The following is a 13223-nucleotide window of genomic DNA, read 5'->3' as shown; positions in this document are numbered from 1 at the left end:
AGGAGAACTGTCTGAGGGTGGAGAGACCATTCCTCTGGGGGAACTCTGCCCCGAGAGAGCATGTCTGCTCCTGTATTCAACGTGCCTGACACGTGAGCTGCCCTGAGCGAGCGCAGATTGGTGTGAGCCCATAGCAAGAGCTGTGAGGCTATGGCAAACAGGTTGCGGGACCTGAGGCCGCCCTGGCGATTTATGTAAGAGACCACCGACATGTTGTCCGTCCGTACCAACACGTGGTGTCCCGCCAGGTATGGGAGGAATGTTTTTAGGGCTAGAAAAACTGCTCTCATTTCGAGGCAGTTTATGTGTAGGCGTTTCTACGAGCTCGACCAGAGGCCGGAGGCAGGCCTGCCCTCGTACAGAGCTCCCCAACCGGAGTTGGAGGCGTCTGTTGAAATCATCCTCCTCTCTGAAACTACACCCATGCTTACGCCCTGCTGGTACCAGCTGGCGTTTTTCCAAGGGGCCAGGGCTTGAACACAGCGCTGGTCCACCTTGATAATCAAGTGGCCTGAATGCCAGGCGTGGGGTGGCACCAGAGGAGCCAGCCACAGCTGAAGAGGACGCATACGCAGTAGGCCTAGTTGGAGTACTGATGATGCAGAGGCCATCAGGCCAAGGATCCTCTGAAACGTTCTGAGGGGTACAAGAGAGCCCTCTATGAACGATGCCGTGAGCTGCTGAATCGTTAGAGCACGGGCCGGTGTGGGCCATGCTCTCATAAGTACGGAGTCGAGAACTGTTCCCAGGAACGTGATACGTTGGCTGGGCAACAGAACACTCTTTGCAACATTGACCCTGAGCCCTAGACATTCTAGATGGCTGAGGAGCCAGGCTTTGTGAGTATGTGACTCCGCCTCTGACTGGGTCAGTATGAGCCAGTCGTCGAGGTAGTTTAGGATGCGCATTCCCCGCTGTCTCAGGGGGGAGAGAGCTGCATCCATGCACTTCGTGAATGTACGAGGCGCTAGTGCCAGTCCAAATGGAAGAACTGTGTACTGGTATGTCTGCCCCTCGAAGGCGAATCTCAAGAATGGCCTGTGGTGGGGGTTCACTTGAATGTGAAAGTAAGCGTCTTTCAGATCTACTGAGAAAAACCAGTCGCCTGGGCGAATCTGCGTCAGGATATGTCTGGTCGTGAGCATTCTGAATGGCCGTGACATGAGAGCCTTGTTCAGATGTCTGAGATCTAAAATGGGTCTCAGGCCGCCGTCTTTCTTTGGAACAAGAAAGTATCGGCTGTAAAAACCTGACTCGCTCAGAGAAGGGGGGATCTTCTCGATGGCCCCTTTCGCCAGCAGACTTAACACTTCGGTGCGGAGGACATGACTCAATGTGCCCCTTACCGTGGTTTGTATAACCGCGCGAAAACGCGGTGGTCTGCGGGCGAACTGAAGCGAGTAACCATGCTTTATGATGTTCATCACCCATACTGAAACTCCGGGGATAGCTTGCCAAGCTAGAGCCCGCAGAGCTAGAGGCATTATCATATCTGGAACACCCAGAGTGGGGGGCTCGGACTGACATGTATGCATGTGAGAAATTAAGCTCGATTTGTGCTTTGTGTGGGTCGCTGTTAAAACAGCGTTTGTTTGCAGGGGTGCGTGACATGTGACGGGCCCATGAACTGCATTTAGAACTGCTGCAGCCGCCTGAACTGAAGAGGGAGCCGTGAGCAGTAGTCGAGCGATTTTTGGGGCTGGTCCGGCTGCAGCGGGACAGTGACCCCTCTTTGTGCCGGTTAGGACGGCTTCTTGGGCTCGTGATCGAGCGTCAGCTTCGGCCGCGGGCCCTGGCGCTTAGGGAACGGGAACCGTTTCGCTGGCTTCATGTGCTTACTGGTCTCAGCCGCTGGGCGGGGCTGGAGGACCTGGGACACCACTTTCTCAGGTCGCGGCGTGCTCTTGGGGCGCCGTTGGACTGAGCTGGAGCGCTTTGGTAGAAAGTGTCTCATGGCGCTGGAAGACTTCTGAGCTTCAGTGAAGCGATCGGCGAAGCCGCTGACAGATGGGCCGAAGAGACCTGAGGCTGTGACGGGCGAGTCGAGGAAGGCAGATTTATCCGCGTCCCTGATCTCGGTTAAGTTTAGCCAGAGGTGGCGCTCCATTACCACTAGGCTGGCCATATTGCGGCCCAGGGCTTGAGCGGTGGTCTTCGTGGCCCTCAGTGCCAGATCCGTGGCACTCCTGAGGTCTTTAAATGTGTCTGGGTCCGGGCCTGACTCATCCATGTAACGGAGAAGTTTGGCCTGGAAGGCTTGAAGCGTCGCCATGGTGTGAAGTGCAGAGGCGGCTTGACCGGCGGCAGCGTATGCGCGGCTGGCAATGGCCGAAGTAGTTCTGCACGGCTTAGAAGGGTGCACCGTCTTAGACCTCCAACTACCTGCAGTGGGGGGGCATAAGTGTGCAGCGACCGCTTCCTCCAGTGGGGGGAGAGACACATATCCTTTCTCTTCAGCGTTGTCAACAGTGGAGAGCGTAGAAGAGGCAGATGAGCGCGTTCGCGCTGAAAAGGGCGCGCGCCAGCATTTTGTGAGCTCTTCGTGAACCTCAGGCATAAATGGAGCGGCGCGCTGACGAGGGGCCTGCTGGCGCCCCGGCAGGTACCATTCATCGAGGCGGCTTCTGGCGGGCTCAGCTGGAGAAAGCCAATCGAGTCCCAACTCGTCAACAGCGCGAGACATGACACGGAGAAGTTCGGCGTCAATGCTCGCTCGAGTATCAGAAAACTCTAGCTGAGAGGGGGGGGCGGGGTCCGCGGAGCCCGACCAATCCTCGCTCTCAGATGCCGCCATAGAAAGTGCGTCATCGACGTCATCCGGAGATGCGCCGAAAGAGACGAGTCCAGCCGCTTCAGACGAGGGGCGCTGCTCGCTCCGAGAGAACAGGACAGGCGAAGAAGGCGTGGGCGAGGCACGAGGAGAAAGGCCCGGCGTGCACTCGCTAAACTCACCGCGCTCAGGACGCCTCTGATCGCGCCGCTTCTTCCTACGGGGCTCGTGGGGCGCCGAAGACGGAAGGTGGGCGGAATCGGTCACCGTTGAAGACAGCCTTGAACGGAGAACGGAGACAGGCATCCCGTCGCAGAATTGGCAGCCGCCTTTCATGAGCGCTGCCTCGGCGTGCTCAGGGCCGAGGCAGGCCGCACACAGGGTGTGTCCGTCGGATGCATGCAGGGAGACCCCGCAGCTCTCACAGATGGAGAGAGGCATTATGCCGCGCTGTGAAAACAGCGGTTTGCTCTTTTAGATAAATATGCAATGAAAAGGATATAATTTTTCGTCGGATGCCACAGGGAAACGCTCAGCTGGCGAGATGCCGGGATGCGAAGCTGTTCCGCTGGACGGCTTTTCCACGACGAGGGCTTCTTACGACCGGAGAAAATCAGCGACGAGGTGAGTCGAGCTGAAGGAGATTAAATCTGTCAAATGGCGGATTCTATCTGTATTTATATGTTATGGTCACGTGTAGTATCCGCCATTGGTTCGTGCAGTTGCCCACAGCACAGCCTATCAGCTCACTCACGTGGGTCTGATGCTCTCGCCTGTGCTGTAGCAAATGCGTTTTAAAATAAAGGCTTCAATATTCTCGAGAAAAGGAGTTTTCCCATAGCGTTTGCAACGCAGTACGAGAGAACGTTCTCGTAAGGGAACTTTTTCTGCACACACTATTTGAAAAATCCTTTATTTTATCTGATGGTCACAACACTGATACCATAGATGTTTTTAAAGTCTGACTTGTCACAACAATAGATCAAGTCACTAAATAATGATTTTCATCATCAAAGCACAACCATCGTCACCTGATCATACTTTCTTTTGGCTTTTGTGCCTTAACAAATGTGTTACACAGTCAAGAGCCCAACTAAAGAAACCGCTAATCTCTAATATGGTGGCCTTAAACGAAACTCAATAAATCATCAACTTCAAAACCTCTGTTAATTCTCTTAAGAACTTCTGTAGACATATGACAGAAAAAAAAGTCACACTTGTTAGTAATAAGTGAAGTTGGTAATGCTATTTGTGGAGTTATTTAATCCTCCTCTGCTGAGATCTTGAGAAAATTAAAGGGGTGGTTGATTATGATTTCACTTTTCTAACTTTAGTTAGTGTATAATATTGCTGTTTGAGCATACACAACATCTGCAAAGTCACGACATTCAAAGTTCAAAGCAAAGGGAGATATTTTACAGAAATTGCTTTTTAAAGGCTACAACAAATGACTGGTAGGGACCACATGACATTCCTCCCGGGTTAGTGAGGTCACTAACCCTGAAATTTACATAAACCCCGCCCCGAATATGCTAATCAATGACTAGAAGATAACTACACATAAGCTACATAAATTCAACTAACCATTCATAAATGTTGTCTACATGTTGTCACTTCTTCTTGAGTCTCTCCATCTTTATCTGACTCCGGTCTGAACATAAAAGGCTAAACGTTTTTGAAATTTTCAGTGCATGTCTGTGTGAGGTAAAAGGACACAAGCTGTTGAAGCTCCGCCCTCTGTGCTGGGAACAGCAGCTCATTTGCATTTAAAGAGACAGACACACAAACAATGCAATTTTAACATGCTATAGAAAAATATCTGTAGAGTAGTTGAGTTAAAACTTACCATACACACTCTGGGGACATCAGATACTTATTTTGCATCTTGTGAAAAGGGCATTATACCACCCCTTTACTATCTTTTTATCTTCAGTTGATTTCATAAGGCTGAGTCTGAAGATAGTTCTTGCGTTTTTCTTTCCTTCAGTGATTTTGCTTGTTAACAGCAGGTGTTCATCACTAATGCTCAATCATCACTTAATTAGTCACTTAATTAATCGCTTAACTTCTTGACTGCAATGTGTATCTTCTTTTAGTTTTTAAAATTAAATTAATTAAGGTAATCTGTGTCCTCAAATGTAATGAGTTAGCTTAACTTATAGGATTTGACTTTGTGAGTGATATTGTGAGCTAGGAGTAACTAAAAGCGCTTAAAGGTTAATTTAAAGTTTGTAATTTCACTGTTTTTACTCAATATAGTGAAGTTTCAGCTATATAAGATATTTTAATGCAGTGTAAAGTTTAATTGTGAATTAAGAAATATCCTTGTTTTAGTGGACCCGATTAGTTCAGAGTACTCATATCTATTGTTTTTTATAAACTTAATTGAATTGAGGTAATCAGTGTCCTCAAATGAAATGAGTTAGCTTAACTTGTTGGGTTTTACAGTGTACCTCTCAGATATTTAATACAGACATTAGAGAATACATGAAATAACATTTCCGATAATCACACTGGTAATTTCTATAACAAAGTAAAATCTCATTAGCCTAGATAAGTCATTCAACTCATCTGATATTTAGAAGGAAAATATTGATTAATACCTTGATTATAATCACTCATTAGATATACATTGAAGCAGCAGTGGATTCCAGAATTGAATCATTACAATAAGGTTGTTGCTTATTTATAACGTTGAGAATATGATTAAGCTAAAATCTTTACAGTTTTTAATCAATGAACGGAATGTGTTGTAATAGGAACAGCAGTTCTAATACCAACTTTTACCTAATAGATTTATCCAAATAAATTGAGTAGAGTGATCACTAGGAACATAATGTAACCTTAGGAACATGAAGAAACACTTAAGGTGAATTACAGTAATTTTTTCATAAAATATGAATGTACTGTACTTACAGTAAAGCAGGTATTGGCAATATTTAACCTGTAGTAAGTCAGTCTGATCACTAGGAAGTACTACAACCTTTGGAATATGAAAAAAAAAAGAAAAAAGGTGAATTACAGTAATTGTTTCATAAACATATTTGATTACGTACAGCAAGGGAGATATTGTCAAAATCTCACCTGTAGTAAGTCAGTCAGGTCACTAGGAACATTCTCCAACCTTTGGAACATGTAAAAATACTTACAGTGAATTACAGTTATTTGTTTCATAAACATATTTGATTATTGTACGTACATTAAGGGAGGTATTGTCAAAATTTCACCTGTAGTAAGTCAGTCTGGTCGCTAGGAAAGCACTACGTCCTTTGGAACAAGAAAAAAATACTTACAATATAAGTACTTACAGGAATTACAGTTATTTGTTTCATAAACATATTTGATTATTGTACGTACAGTAAGGGAGGTATTGTCAAAATCTCACCTGTAGTAAGTCAGTCTGGTCACTAGGAAAGCACTACGCCCTTTGGAACAAGAAAAAAATACTTACAGTGAATTACAGTAATTGTTTCATAAACATATTTGATAATTTTACATACAGAAAGGTAGTTATTGTCAAAATGTCACCTGTAGTAAGTCAGTCTGGTCACTAGGAAAGCACTACGTCCTTTGGAACATGAAAAAATACTTACAGTGAATTACAGTAATTTTGTCATAAACTTATTTGATAATTGTATGTACAGTAAGGGAGCTATTGTCAAAATTTCACCTGTAGTAAGTCAGTCTGGTCGCTAGGAAAGCACTACACCCTTTGGAACATGAAAAAAGACTTATGGTGAATTACAGTCATTTTTTCATAAACATATTTGATAATTGTACGTACAGTAAGGGAGATATTGTCAAAATCTCACCTGTAGTAAGTCAGTCAGGTCACTAGGAACATTCTCCAACCTTTGGAACATGCAAAAATACTTTAGGGGAATTACAGTTATTTGTTTCATAAACATATTTGATTATTGTACGTACAGTAAGGGAGGTATTGTCAAAATTTCACCTGTAGTAAGTCAGTCTGGTCGCTAGGAAAGCACTACGTCCTTTGGAACATGAAAAAATACAGTGAATTACAGTAATTTTGTCATAAACTTAATTGATAATTGTATATACAGTAAGGAAGTTATTGTCAAAATTTCACATGTAGTAAGTCAGTCTGGTCGCTAGGAAAGCAGTACGCCCTTTGGAACACGAAAAAAGACTTATGGTGAATTACAGTAATTTTTTCATAAACATATTTGATAATTGTACTTACAGTAAGGGAGTTATTGTCAAAATTTCACCTGTAATAAGCAGTGTGGTCAATAGGAACATGCTACATGGATAATAAAAAAAAAATCCCTTTGGTGAATTAATGTAATTTAATTCTAAAATATTTGTGTATTGTATGTACGGTGAGGCAGGTATTGGCAAAATCTCACATGTGGTAAGTCAATTTCTTTGTTTTTATGAGGTTGCAATTTGTGGTAGTGTATTTCTTTGTAGGTCCATCCATCCATCCATCCATTTTCTACCGCTTATCCGGGGCCGGGTCGCGGGGGCAGCAGTCTAAGCATGGATGCCCAGACTTCCCTCTCCCTCGACACTTCCTCCAGCTCTTCCGGGGGGACACCGAGGCGTTCCCAGGCCAGCCGGGAGACATAGTCTCTCCATCGTGTCCTAGGTCTTCCCCGGGGTCTCCTCCCGGTGGGACATGCCCGGAACGCCTTCCCAGGAAGGCGTCCAGGAGGCATCCGGAAAAGATGCCCGAGCCACCTCAACTGACCCCTCTCGATGTGGAGGAGCAGCGGCTCTACTCTGAGCTCCTCCCGAGTGACCGAGCTTCTCACCCTATCTCTAAGGGAGCGCCCAGCCACCCTGCGGAGAAAGCTCATTTCGGCCGCTTGTATCCGGGATCTTGTCCTTTCGGTCATGACCCAAAGCTCATGACCATAGGTGAGAGTAGGAACGTAGATTGACCGGTAAATCGAGAGCTTCGCCTTGCGGCTCAGCTCCTTCTTCACCACGACAGACCGGTACAGCGACCGCATTACTGCAGAAGCTGCACCGATCCGTCTGTCAATCTCCCGTTCCATCCTTCCCTCACTCGTGAACAAGACCCCGAGATACTTGAACTCCTCCACTTGAGGCAGGAACTCTCCACCAACCTGAAGCGGGCAAGCCACCCTTTTCCGACTGAGGACCATGGCCTCGGATTTGGAGGTGCTGATTCTCATCCCGGCCGCTTCACACTCGGCTGCAAACCGTCCCAGCGCATGCTGGAGGTCCTGGTTTGATGAGGCCAACACGACCACATCATCCGCAAAGAGCAGAGATGAAATCGTGTGGTCCCCAAACCTGACCCCCTCCGGCCCCTGGCTGCGCCTAGAAATTCTGTCCATAAAAATTATGAACAGAACCGGTGACAAAGGGCAGCCCTGCCGGAGTCCAACACGCACCGGGAACAAGTCTGACTTACTGCTGGCAATCCGTACTCCCGGAGCACCCTCCACAGGCTGCCGCAAGGGACACAGTCGAATGCCTTCTCCAAATCCACAAAGCACATGTGGATTGGTTGGGCAAACTCCCCTGAACCCTCCAGCACCCTGTAGAGGGTATAGAGCTGATCCAGTGTTCCACGACCGGGACGAAAACCACACTGTTCCTCCTGAATCCGAGGTTCTACCATCGGCCGGATTCTCCTCTCCAGTACCCTGGCATAGACTTTCCCAGGGAGGCTGAGAAGTGTGATCCCCCTATAGTTGGAGCACACCCTCCGATCCCCCTTCTTGAAAAGAGGGACCACCACCCCGGTCTGCCAGTCCAAAGGTACTGTCCCCGACCGCCACGCGATGTTGCAGAGGCGTGTCAGCCAAGACAGCCCCACAACATCCAGAGACTTGAGGTACTCAGGGCGGATCTCATCCACCCCCGGTGCCTTGCAACCGAGGAGTTTCTTGACTACCTCGGTGACTTCAGCCCGGGTGATGGACGAGTCCGCCTCCGAGCCCTCAGCCTCTGCTTCCTCAATGGAAGACGTGACGGCGGGATTGATGGCGGGATTGAGGAGATCCTCGAAGTATTCCTTCCACCGTCCGGTGATATCCCCAGTCGAGGTCAACAGCTGCCCACCTCCACTGTAAACAGCATTGGTAGGGCACTGCTTCCCCCTCCTGAGGTGCCGGACAGTTTGCCAGAATCTCTTCGAGGCCGACCGATAGTCCTTCTCCATGGCCTCACCGAACTCCTCCCAGGCCCGAGTTTTTGCCTCCACAACCACCCGGGCTGCAGTCCGCTTGGCCCGTCGGTACCCATCAGCTGCCTCAGGAGTCCCACAAGCCAGCCAGGCCCGGTAGGACTCCTTCTTCAGCTTGACGGCATCCCTTACTTCCGGTGTCCACCACCGGGTTCGGGGATTGCCGCCTCGACAGGCACCGGAGACCTTACGGCCACAGCTCCGAGTGGCTGCGTTGACAATGGAGGTGGAGAACATGGTCCACTCGGACTCAATATCTCCAGACTCCCTCGGGATCTGTTCAAAGCTCTGCCGGAGGTGGGAATTGAAGATCTCTCTGACAGGGGATTCGGCCAAGCGTTCCCAACAGACCCTCACAGTACGTTTGGGTCTGCCGAGTCTGTCCAGCTTCCTCCCCCGCCATCGGATCCAACTCACCACCAGGTGGTGATCAGTTGACAGCTCCGCCCCTCTCTTCACCCGAGTGTCCAAGACATACGGCCGGAGGTCGGATGAAACGACTACAAAGTCGATCATCGACCTCCGGCCTAGGGTGTCCTGGTGCCATGTGCACTGATGGACACCCTTATGCTTGAACATGGTGTTCGTTATGGACAAGCTGTAACTAGCACAGAAGTCCAATAACAGAACACCACTCGGGTTCAGATCAGGGGGGCCGTTCCTCCCAATCACGCCTCTCCAGGTGTCACTGTCGCTGCCCACGTGGGCGTTGAAGTCGCCCAGTAGAACGATGGAGTCCCCAGTCGGAGCACTTTCCAGCACCCCTCCCAGAGACTCCAAGAAGGCTGGGTACTCTGCACTGCCATTCGGCCCGTAAGCACAAACGACAGTGAGAGACCTATCCCCGACCCGAAGGCGCAGGGAAACGACCCTCTCGTTCACCGGGGTGAACTCCAACACATGGCGGCTGAGCTGGGGGGCTATAAGCAAACCCACACCAGCCCGCCGCCTCTCACCATGGGCAACTCCAGAGTGGTGAAGAGTCCATCCTCTCTCGAGGAGTGTGGTTCCAGAGCCCAGGCCGTGCGTAGAGGTGATCCCAACTATCTCTAGTCGGAATCTCTGAACCTCACGCACAACCTCAGGCTCCTTCCCCGCCAGAGAGGTGACATTCCATGTCCCTAGAGCTAGATTCCGCGTCCAGGGATCGGGTTGTCTAGGCCCCCGCCTTCGACTGCCGCCCGATCCACTTTGCACCGGCCCCTTACGGTCCCTCCTGCAGGTGGTGGGTCCACGGGAGGGTGGCCCCACGTCGCTCCTTCGGGCTGAGCCCGGCCGGACCCCATGGGGGGAGGCCCGACCACCAGGCGCTCGCATACGAGCCCCAACCCCGGGCCTGGCTCCAGGGTGGGGCCCCGGCTGCGCCATACCGGGCGACGTCACGGTCCTCATTTTTTTTGTCATCATAAGGGGTTTTTGAAGGGGTTTTTCCCCCTCCTTGAACTGCCACCTTACCGTGGTGGAGGGGTTTGAGTACCCGAATGACCCTAGGAGCTATGTTGTCTGGGGCTATATGCCCCTGGTAGGGTCTCCCAAGGCAAACAGGTCCTAGGCGACGGGTCAGACTAAGAGCGGTTCAAAAACCCCTTTCTTTGTAGGTGTGCTTTGTAACTTAAAAAATGATTCAATAACCATAACAGACACATTGAAGGTATAAGGTGAAACTGCACTTTGTTTATAATGGTCTCAAAGTTCTTTTAAAGCAAATCATTCCTCTATAAATACATTCAAAAAGTAAAGAAGTTACTGGTTTCAGCTTTTACAGTAACAAATAAATTTAGATAATGTAATATTTTTTGATGGAAGGTGTGCTATTGAAGAACCCCATAGACGTTTTGCTAGTTTTTGAAGTGTTCACCTGTTAGGGGCGCACAGTCAAAGACCCAGAACCAGATATGATGAATGAAGCCAGCAACCATATCACCCTGTAGCCCAAGTTTAGTACCTGGATGGGAGACCTCCTGAGAAAACCAGGTTGCTGCTGGAAGAGGTGTTAGTGAGGCCAGCAGGGGGTGCTCACCCTGTGGTCTGTGTGGGTCCTAACACCCCAGTGTAGTGATGGGGACACTATACTGTAAAAAGAGCACCGTCCTTCGGATGAGACGTTAAACCGAGGTCTAGACTCTCTGTGGTCATTAAAAATCCCAGGATGTCCTTCGAAAAAGAGTAGGGGCGTACCCCGCCAGGTGGATGCTGCACATTGGTGGTGGTTGAGGAGATTCCCCCCTTCCATGTAAAGCACTTTGAGTACCTAGAAAAGCGCTATATAAATGTAACAAATTATTATTATAATTATAAGACCCGGATAAATTTACATTTTTGTATTGATCTTGTATATAAGTTTTGTATATAATCTGAATTATAATAAATTGAAGAAAAGATTTACTTAAGATAGTTTGCAGTTTCATCAGCAGAAGTCAGCTTCAAGACTCAAGACTCACACAGGAGTTCGTAGGCCGCCCCGCTTACAGTTACAAAGATCACAACAGTTATACCATTTCCAAGGGCATTGATTACGTCATTGCTTACAGGTTAGCTACTTCTGATTGGCTAAGAACACATAAAATAAAATAAAAAATTCAGCATATCTCCATTGATTATGCAGCTGAAACTCGGACCCTGAAGTTAGGCACGATGTGACCTTCCAGGTCGCAGATTTGGGTTGCTGGGCGCCAACCTGTCCTGAACAACAACTCAGTCAATCTCCAATAATGCCAGTGGTACCTTAACCTGCAATCAAAAAGACTAACACACACACTGACACACAGCTTTTTCAAGGTTGGATTTGGCCAGACTCTAACTATAAGAATTAGAGTATTCTCAAAACATCAAGATAACATGTTCTTTCTCTCAAGCTACACTTTATTAGTCTAACTGTAAAGTAAGGCTTTAAATGAGAAATTATCCCTTAAACTATTGGCTTCAGTGACCCCTGTGACTTATAGTCAACTCATGTGATATTTAGAAAGCAAAATATTGACGAATAACTTGATTATAATCACTTATTACATATACATTGAAGCAGCAGTTAATTCCGAAATCCACACCCTTCACACCCAAAATAAGCATCATGTTAGCCGTCCTGCTTTCTGAGTACCGGTACTTGTCAATAATCTGATGGATTCAGTACCACGGACAGTGATATTTCAGCAGGACTGTAAGCATCAATCAATGCACATGAATTGTGTTATTGTGAGAGTTTAATGTTAAACGAAGATGCCATACACCAGGAAAACATAAAAGATATAGTTTAGCCATTCTTTTTATTTAACACCTGGAGAACGTTACACAGTGTCTTTATCGCACTTAAAAACAGAAAAACAGAGGTGAATAAAACAGCAAGACATGGGCTGTAGTATGTTCTGGGTCCAGACAAGATGATCCAACTTGCTTGGGAGCAGTCAGCCCATGCTTTCAAAACCTTTTGAAATAAATCATTTGTCATTATTAAAACCAACACACCAACACAGTTCTTGTTCATTTTGATTTCAAATAAATAAATAAATATAAAAAGTTGTAAAATTAAGCGATTAACTATATTCAGGAGATTACACATGATTTTCCACTTTCTACAGTCTGGATTTTTACCAAATTACAGTTCATGTAGCCTACATGTTCATTCTTTATTATTTCCTAAACACCTTTTTAAACACCATCATTGTAATGCCGTTTTAATTGTTGCTAAAGGACACTCAATAGCATTAGAACACATAATGTGAGAGATATTTGCTGGTACCTACAATGGACATTCAGTGGACATTCGCAAGTAGCCTATGCCATTAAAACATAGTTTGCCCATTTTGATGGATTGTGAAAAATTTAGTAGTTGACAATCTTTGTTGTCAATATCATGTAGCTGCTTCGAATTTGCAAAAATTTGCTTTATTTCACATGTAATTGAGAAAGTTCTTAAACGCGGAAGTCCGAATATAAAACCAACTTAAGTAAACAGGTGGAAGTGGTCACGCACCGTTTAAAACTTAGGCTAATAGGCTAACTGTTGGCTCATTTAAGATATTGTGTTTGGGCGCTTTGGATAAAGGTTAATGAATAAATATAGGCTACATATAATGTAAATGTACTGTTAATTGTTTATACTGTGACATCTCAATGACACAAAAGGTTCTCGATGGAATGTATCTTGAAAACATGTGTAAATGGTTGTTTTCAACTAACAACTACTATTTTAAAACTGAAGAATCTTGCGTCGTCTTTTGACTTTTGCATTATTTGTCCCTTTGTGAGACCCGTAGGCATGTTGGAGGT

The sequence above is a fragment of the Scardinius erythrophthalmus genome, assembly GCF_964197995.2.
Source record: "Scardinius erythrophthalmus genome assembly, chromosome: 12".
Classification (NCBI taxonomy): Eukaryota; Metazoa; Chordata; class Actinopteri; order Cypriniformes; family Leuciscidae; genus Scardinius; species Scardinius erythrophthalmus.
Note: the sequence above shows the minus strand (reverse complement) of the source record.